This window comes from Parasteatoda tepidariorum, chromosome 11 (assembly GCF_982258835.1).
Source record: "Parasteatoda tepidariorum strain Cologne lab strain chromosome 11, Ptep-v5.0, whole genome shotgun sequence".
Classification (NCBI taxonomy): domain Eukaryota; kingdom Metazoa; phylum Arthropoda; class Arachnida; order Araneae; family Theridiidae; genus Parasteatoda; species Parasteatoda tepidariorum.
Window position 1 is genome coordinate 41489059 of NC_141765.1, and position 9333 is coordinate 41498391.

The window sequence follows — 9333 nt, forward strand, 5'->3', positions numbered from 1 at the left end:
AAAATTTTTTTTTTTTTTTTTTTTTTTTTTTTTTTTTTTTTTTTTTTTTTTTTTTTTTGACAATGCTTCTGACGTTTGAACTTGAGCCAAGAAATTCCAAAGTTACGAGTTGAGGGCTTTTTTTTTTACGTTGTGTTGTAGCCAAGTTTTTTGACCCATTCCAAAATGATATTTTCTCTCAAGTAAACGTCTGGCATCAAATGTGCAAAGTCTCGCAATACTTGAATTAGGCTCTTTTGATTACTTTGACACAAGAGCATATGCGTTTCCGTGTCAAATACCTCTTCAGTCTCGTTCAAAATGCATCGTTGACCCTTCTTTTTCTTTTGATTAAACATGGTCATAAATTCCAGTTTGAGATATCGAATGACATCTCGTATGGTTTTCTTTTCCATAAATCGTCTCCATTTTTTCTCATTAAAGTGAGGTGCGTTTCCTTTTAACCGAATACGATTCTCCACGTTATAACTTCCCATATCACACAAAACAGGATGCTTTTCCGTGTATAAAAACAAAAAATGTTTTAAATCTGGTACCGCGCCCCCCAATTGATGGCAGGCGGCACAAAACAATACAATGGTTGCGTAGGCACACTCTTTGAACGAAACACGCTGCAATTTACTGGGTGGATACAAATCAATAGCTTGTCGAAACATGCCGATCGTGTAACCGGATGATTCTCGAAGATGACCTGAAAACGGCAACACGTATTGACTCCCCAACCATTCTTTCATTTTCATCATTTCGTCAAAGTGTTCGGGTATATCGCAAGATTGATCTATCGTGTACGATTTCCAAACGGTGGATCGATTCGCGTACAGGCAGTGAAATCGCTCCGCGTTGAAATTATTCAACAGCAACATGCAAGGTTTTCTAGGATGAATGGGGCAATCTGCCGCCGTGAAATTTGAATTTGTGAGGTGCCGAATTATACTTTGAATACGATCTTCTGCTCGGATCGTGCATTTTGAGCTCATGTTCTTTGTTTACAGAGAAAAAAGCGACATGAGTCCAAAGTACGTTTGCGTACTGGATATGGATTTGACCCTGGGGTTTCACAGTGCCCGAAAATTCCACCCTCGCCCCAAATTGAAAACGTTATTGCAGTTTTTAAAATTGATCCAAGCAGACATTATCTTGTGGAGTCATGGCAAAGACGCCTACGTGAAAGACATGGTGAATGCGTATTTGCCGGACGTGGCCGAATGCGCCCACACACTCTTTGGACGAACAGAGTGCGAATATTCTAAAAAATTTTACAATTATCTCAAGGCATCGGAGCACGTGCGCGACATGTATCGAAAAAGGTACAGTCAAAACATACTCTTGATGGGGGTGGACGATAATGTCACCATCAACATGGACGACGGTTATGATTTGCGTATTTACGTTAAACCCTACGAGACTGTCAATTCTTGCGATAAAGAACTGATGGTGGTGGTGGAGAAGATGATTCAAGGTATTGTGGAGAGAACCCAATGAAACAAAAATGTATAGTGTGGATCAGTATTTAAAGTCTGTGCGAAATTTACAAACCAAATGTAAACTCTTGACTTGGTTGCGCCTACAGGATGCCGCCCATTCAAACATTGGGTTGTTTTACAGCGATAAAGCGTATCAAAAGGTTTACATTTATTAACAAAGCAATGCGTTTTTGGATTCTAATATTTTTGTATGCTGTAATTGTCATTTATTACGCCTCGCAAACGCCTCGTACTCCCTTTTCAAAGTGGCCTCTCCTCCCAAAACACGCCGAAACCTCTTCCCCCGACACATGCACACACACATCAGACTGTAAAAAACACGACATTTGCGTGAATAACTTATGCGTTCCTCAACTGTTGAGAGGCGAAGACTGTTATCCCGAAACTGGCACGTGGACGCTCGTTTCGCATCGTGGCAAGTCGTTTGCGGCCTGCATATGTTTAAATCCAAATCTCGTCACCCAAACCCATTTCGGAGGCAACTGCACCGTCGATGTGGCGTGTCGGCCCAACGGATATTTCAGTATACAATTGCAAAAATGCATTTGTGCGGAGGGTTTTGTACCCACGAAGAATTTCGAATGCCAAAAAATGTCAGTCGTGGATCGCATGAAATATTATCCGTGTGAACCCGACGAGCTGAACGGGCACCAGTTGAACGAGTCGGATGGGCTCGACAAAAATTACATACGTCGGCACTATGAGAAAAAATGCTTCAAGAGACCTTGCACGTTTGACGCCATTACAGGAAAACCGTTGAAAAAAGCTCGCTACAAATCTGGTTTTGGGTGTGTGTGTGATCCCACACTCGGTCAATTTGGAGTCAGGATAGAGGAATTGGACGACTACACCTATGGCAAGGGTTACAATGCGTGCGTCAGTGCGTTTAAAAACCCCCCGGAGGAACCTATGGACGTGCAACTCTATGCCTATTTTTACTTGTTGGATCATAATCCCGTAACGTTTTTACACTACAGTAACGTGGATCCCAAAAAGGTGATTGCTCCCCTCCGAGACCAGGTGCGCGATGGATCCTTGCAAATTGGACAAGAATTTCCTTTCGATTACATGCAAGTGTTTTTTTTGGAAAAGGAATCGTTTAAAGCGAAAATTTACAATTATCGCGTGTCATCCTCTTGGTTTGGAAAATTAAAAATGGAATCGTCCCTTCAACCTAATCGTATGGAGTGGTGTCGGTGGATCACGCGTCACTGGCAACCCGGGTCGACGCCCCTCGTATGGAAAAATCAATTAATGTACGCATTTCCAGCCTGTTATATCGGCAAAAACGATCTCGGAGTACCTGAAAAATACCGAGGAACCATCGTTTCCAATCCCCATCACGTAACCCTTCCCGGATGGCCCGAATCGCCTCGTTCCAATGGATTGCTTTTGAAGCACGAGGGGGGTGATTGGACACTGGAACTGGCTCCAGATTACAAATTGGAAACATACGCGCAAGTCACCGACAATGTGCCGAAATGGGACGATCCTTTGGTGGAGGCGTTGAAAAATCGTAAAGTAACCCGACGAGCCGTAACAGCGGGTCACGAGGCGTATGAAAAGACAAAGTCTGATCGAGAAAACGAGCCATTCTTTTAAACAAAGATGAAGCGTGCGCACGAAGAGGATGCGTCATCAGAAGACGAAGAACCCCCCACCAAACAGATTAAACCCTCGGACGTATTGCTTGATCTTGAAGCAGGTTTGACGGAAAGAGACGATATTAGTCAACAACTGATGAATGCCCAAAAGCAATATTTCACAACGTATATGGAAAAATTGATGAATCAACTCCCGATGGGAAAATCCGTCATCGAAGCGGTTCGCAAAACTGGTTCAGAAAACGATTTCATGTACATGTATACGGCCGCAAATACAATCATCCAATCCCTTTTAAGCGTGAAACAGGTTAAAGCTACAAACTCAATGGTGGATATGATTGCGGGGGTCATGTGTCGTTACATTCACGAAAAAGTGCTCACGCCCATGTTACAACCAGTGGTTCACGATGAACATTTGAAGAGAGCATTCCAAGCCTATCAAGCCAGTGTGAAACAGGATGAAGATGCAATTGAATTGGAATTGCGGTGTGTAGTGCATACAATTAAACAAATGTTGGAAAAGGAAAAGGATACCTTGAAAATAAATCATCCCATCCGGGCTCAGGTGACTCAGCAGATGAAAGCCATAAGTGATTACGTCGTAACATTATTACTTTCCATCTCAACAAAGCCATCAGAAAGCAAAACGGAAGTTGCCGAGACTGAACTCGAAAGAGAAGAGGCGAATTTTGAAGTAGATATTTTAAAATAAAACATTTGCGAGTTGGCTGGATCCGTGGCAGAGGCCGTAGATGATTTTTACAATTTAAAACTGAAACAACGTTGAAAAGTTTTAGATGGGTATGTAGCGGCGTCAAGTTTAAATTGGCATGGTCACTGGAGAGAATTTAAAATTTTACAAGCTGTGAGAGCTTTGGAAAATTTTGATGAGCTGAGAGTATCGTCGACCCGATGCAACAACATTTAAAGTTGCGAGCTCCAAGAAATTCAAAAGTTACGAGCTCAACGTCTGACTTTAAAATACAACGTAAAAAAAAAAAAAAAAAAAAAAAAAAAAAAAAAATTTTTTTTTTTTTTTTTTTTTTTTTTTTTTTTTTTTTTTTTTTTTTTTTTTGACGAGGTTGTAGACGTTTGAACTTGAGTCAATATGTTGAGTCAATATTGTATAAGGTTGAGAGCTTCAATAAATTTTAAAGTTGGGACCTTCAACAAATTCTAAAGTTAAGAGTTGGAGGCCTTCAAGAAATTCTACAGTTGCAAGTTGGAGGGCTTCGAGAAATTCCACAGTTGCAAGTTGGAGGGCTCCAAGAAATTCTAAAGTTGCGAGCTCCAGGAAATTCTAAAAGCTGGAGGGCCTTGCGAGCTGGAGGGCTTCAAGAAATTCTGACGAGTATGAGATCAACAATGCTTGACGTTTGACTTTCACATACAACGTTAAAAAAAAAAAAAAAAAAAAAAAAAAAAAAAAAAAAAAAAAAAAAAAAAAAAATTTTTTTTTTTTTTTTTTTTTTTTTTTTTTTTTTTTTTTTTTTTTTTTTTTGACGAGGTTGTAGACGTTTGAACTTGAGCCAGTATTATCTAAAGTTGCGAGTTCCAAGAAATTCTAAAGTTGCGAGTTGGAGGGCTTCAAGAAATTCTACAGTTGCGAGTTGGAAGGGCTTCAAGAAATTCTACAGTTGCGAGTTGGAGGGCTTCGAGAAATTCCACAGTTGCAAGTTGGAGGGCTCCAAGAAATTCTAAAGTTGCGAGCTCCAGGAAATTCTAAAAGCTGGAGGGCCTTGCGAGCTGGAGGGCTTCAAGAAATTCTGACGAGTATGAGATCAACAATGCTTGACGTTTGACTTTCACATACAACGTTAAAAAAAAAAAAAAAAAAAAAAAAAAAAAAAAAAAAAAAAAAAAAAAAAAAAAATTTTTTTTTTTTTTTTTTTTTTTTTTTTTTTTTTTTTACAATGTTCTGTTGACGTTTAAACTTGAGCCAGTATTATCTAAAGTTGCGAGTTCCAAGAAATTCTAAAGTTGCGAGTTGGAGGGCTTCAAGAAATTCTGACGAGTCTGAGATACGTTCTTGATAGACTGTGTCTCAACACTTTTTAAATTTCTACTGCGACAATTTGATTCATGCTCCTGACTCTGCTCAATGCCGTATATACCAAATTCAAATCACGACTTCCGTTAAAGTTGATGGCTATTGCGGCATCGTCCATTGTATCCCCTTGAAACTTGTGTATAGTACCCGCATACCCAACCATAATTGGAAAATCTCCTTTGGAGTTTCTTTGAATTATTACTGTGCTGTTGTCTGCGACATTTTTACATTCGATGCAATCCTTTTCTTCATTGAAGCGCTCAAATATCAGAGACGTACCATTTGAAACTGTGGAAACTCCATTTTGGAGAAGGAAAACATGACATCCTGACTTTACGTCCACGTATGCGTTACCTGAATGGGTTTTAGATTTTCGCCACAAGCGCAGTCGTGGACCTTTTACCAACTGCGTCAAATAAAAATTGTTGTACGTTTCTACGGAGGATTTCAAGTAGGCCAGAGCTCGTGTGCATTTCGCCAATAGTGTCGTGTCGATATTTTCCACCACTGGATAATGAGTCACTAGAAATGTAAAGAGTCCAGTCTCATCCTCTTTGTCTACAAATGACCTCAAATTTTCAATAATTTCCTCATACTCTTTTTCAAAACGCTTGCTTTGCATTAAATCGATGCGTTTGGTTTCAGATTTGACACCCGCCGTAAACATGTTGTGTATAGACCTTACGGGTCGCAGTTGATTGGGGTCACCCATCATGATGCACAACACGGGATCCGGGCGCTTAAAAAAGTACTCAAATATCCATTCCACCAACCAAAATGCAACCATACCCACTTCATCAATCACCACAATTTTCGGCTCGAATGGACAGTTGAATTCCTCGAGGAGGCAAGCGCTTTTCTTTAAACACTCTTCTGTATCAGCTTCCTCAACCAATTCCTTCTCCAAGTTGTTCAAGACGGATCCTTTGCCCCAATTTAATCTCATGGCGGAATGAATCGTGCTTCCATTCATTCGACTCGCCACTCTTGCCGTAGGAGCCATGCGTAATTGAGGAATTTTGATAAAATCCAAACAAGTCATGACGGTATAGGATTTCCCAGTGCCCGGTCCACCCGCCACAATGACTTTCAAATTTTTAGGTTTTTTAAGCCATGCATCCACCAACAAAGGAAACTCTTGTTGGCTTTCAGTGAGCGTTTCAACATGTTTGTGATACCCGACTCCATAAGCGGGGTGGTTCCATTGGTCAGTCATGGATGCCCCGATTGCAATTTGAAATGCGCGACACTCGTCTTGATGGATTCTGAAACACGAGAAGAATATTTAATGCTAGCTTGTGAAAGAGTTGCAGTTTCGTACTTGATGGACTTGTATGCTTTGTACGTGGCCAAAGATGCTGTACGCGTTCCGTCGGTTCCAATCAAATCAGTGGTGACACTCGGTGTGGAAAAGGTGATCCCTCCAGACAAATGGTTAAAATGTATTTTGTGGTCGCGCTACCAACGACAAGGTCCGCAGGCAAGTTTGGAATGGTGCGTTTCTAGACCAGGCACGGCTGCGTTTTACTACTCGGTGGGAGAAGAAGGATCGTTGCTGATGCCTCGTAACGGTGATTTAAATACGATACAAATTCACCCAGACACTGTCAAAACAGTATCGGGACAGTCTGACCGTTTTTGCAAAAATCCAGTGCTGTTACTGTTGAACAAGGAATCGCAAAGACATGAATGATTTGGCATGAACAAGATTTTTCTTTTAAAGGCATCAGAGTAAAAAAAAAAAAAAAAAAAAAAAAAAAAAAAAAAAAAAAAAAAAAAAAAAAAAAAAAAAATTTTTTTTTTTTTTTTTTTTTTTTTTTTTTTTACGTAATGTTTTGTATTTCTTCTTCCATGTGTGCATCATCGGAAGGAAATTCAATAGCTGGTGTGATTGGATCCAAAAACACCATATTGGGGCATGGTTTTATTGCAGATTCTTGAAATACAATCATGTTTTGGATTGTCCCACCAATTTTGTATTTATCATCTCCAAAAGTTGTTCTGCTCCTAATAGTAATTTGACAAATGGCTAAAAAAGATCCCATCTTTGTTAAACTCGCTTCCAGAGGTTTTTTGAAGGCGTGTTTTAAATCTTTACCATTAAAAACTCTCAATTTAGTCACACACCAATTTCGTTCAAAGTCTAACGGTACGTTTCTCGACAAATGCGCTTCATAACACGTGTGACACAATGCTGGATCGCAGTAATCCATAAATAATCGAGCACCATCATGTAATTTTTGAGTTGGATTTTCTCTCATGGCATCTCCAATGACTTGTAATGGGTAACAGTCGCGAGCCACAAAAGACGTGTGTCCTTCCGATTCTTTTGTTTTATCATATGTAAAACATCCCACGAGAATAACCTTATGCATCATACATGGTTTGATAATGTTGCGAGTAAATGTCTTTTCATTACTGCTGGTATGACCCTTGGAAAATAAAACGCCGTTTTCTTTATGAAGTTTATACGCCTCATTTTCATTTAGCTTATTTTCCCAATCAGGTGTTATGAGGTTTAACGCTCCGCTGTCTGTTTCGAGATCCTGAATGGCTTTGGCGAGTGCAGGAACTGCGAGTGTATGTTTAACAATGTAAGAATATTCCATCTTGATTAAAGATGATTCAAAAGATCCATTTTGAAAACTCTCTAAACTCTCTGATTTGAAAACTCTCTGAAACTCTCTGATTGAAAAACTCTCTAAAACTCAACTACCAACGACAAGGTCCGCAGGCAAGTTTGGAATGATGCGTTTCTAGACCAGGCACGGCTGCGTTTTACTACTCGGTGGGAGAAGAAGGATCGTTGCTGATGCCTCGTAACGGTGATTTAAATACGATACAAATTCACCCAGACACTGTCAAAACAGTATCGGGACAGTCTGACCGTTTTTGCAAAAATCCAGTGCTTTTACTGTTGAACAAGGAATCTCAATGACATGAATGATTTGGCATGAACAAGGTTTTTCTTTTAAAAGCATCAGAGTAAAAAAAAAAAAAAAAAAAAAAAAAAAAAAAAAAAAAAAAAAAAAAAAAAAAAAAAAAAAAAAAAAAAATTTTTTTTTTTTTTTTTTTTTTTTTTTTTTTTTTTTTTTTTTTTTTTTTTTTACGTATCCATTTCTTCTTCGTTAGGCTTATCGTTACTGGTAGAGGGTTTAGAGGTCCCAGGTCTAGTCGGCTCTGAGAAATAGCCAATTTCCCCCATGTCTGGATGTTCTTTTCCAGTCATTAGTTCAAACGTTAACGCAGACAACCGCCGTTTAGTCACATCATCATAAGGCAAACTTTCGATGAATTTGTTATTTTCCAAATCGCCCGTCGCTCTGTTTGCCAATAAAACCTTTTTACCATTAGCCAATTCTATATAATTTCCATAACGCCGTACCACAGACAACCAGTGTCGATAACGCAAATAAATTGCAGCTTTAGAGTCGGGAAATTGTACTTCTACTCCTTTCATCGTATCATTTTTAATAATTTGGATTCGCTTATTTGGAAGTTGATTATTTTCATTTTCAGTGCCTTCTAAGGTTCGTTTCTTGGCTAGACGAAAAGCTTCCCAAACTTCATTACTCGTATGCCAAAGGCTGTCCTGGCCAAATAGGAACATTTTTCCGTCATGGTTGATTTTAACTTGACCATCTTGCGTTGTAATTTGTATACCCTCTGCTACATTCTTCACCTCACCTGTTATTTTCTCACCAATAGCCATGTAGGCTTGATCATCCATATCGTCTTTATTTGATTCAATTTCTTCAAATATCGGAGACAATACCTCCGATGAATATGGACTTGAAACAGGGGCATCCTGGGGACAAATTGGAACAATCAATTCAGTATCACTGTCCACATCCATTTGACGCAAACTGTTGACAAAAGGATCGGCCCAATCGTTTAGCAACTCTCCACTAGGGTTTGAATTTTTGTCCGAGTCTGAATAATCTTCCTCATTCATTTCTTGATTGTTTCATTTAAAAAAACAAAGAATATGTCGAGTCTAAACGCAATTTTACATCAAACACCTTGGATACCCTACAATGACACCTTTTATCACTCTCGAATGATTTTAACCTTTCCAAAAAATGTCATTTTCACAGCACAGTTGCTGTCCCACGTTCAATCCTTGCCCGTTTATAAACAGTATCCCCATGCCGAACGTTTCGAAGCGAAATGGTTGCAAAATGTGGATTGGAAG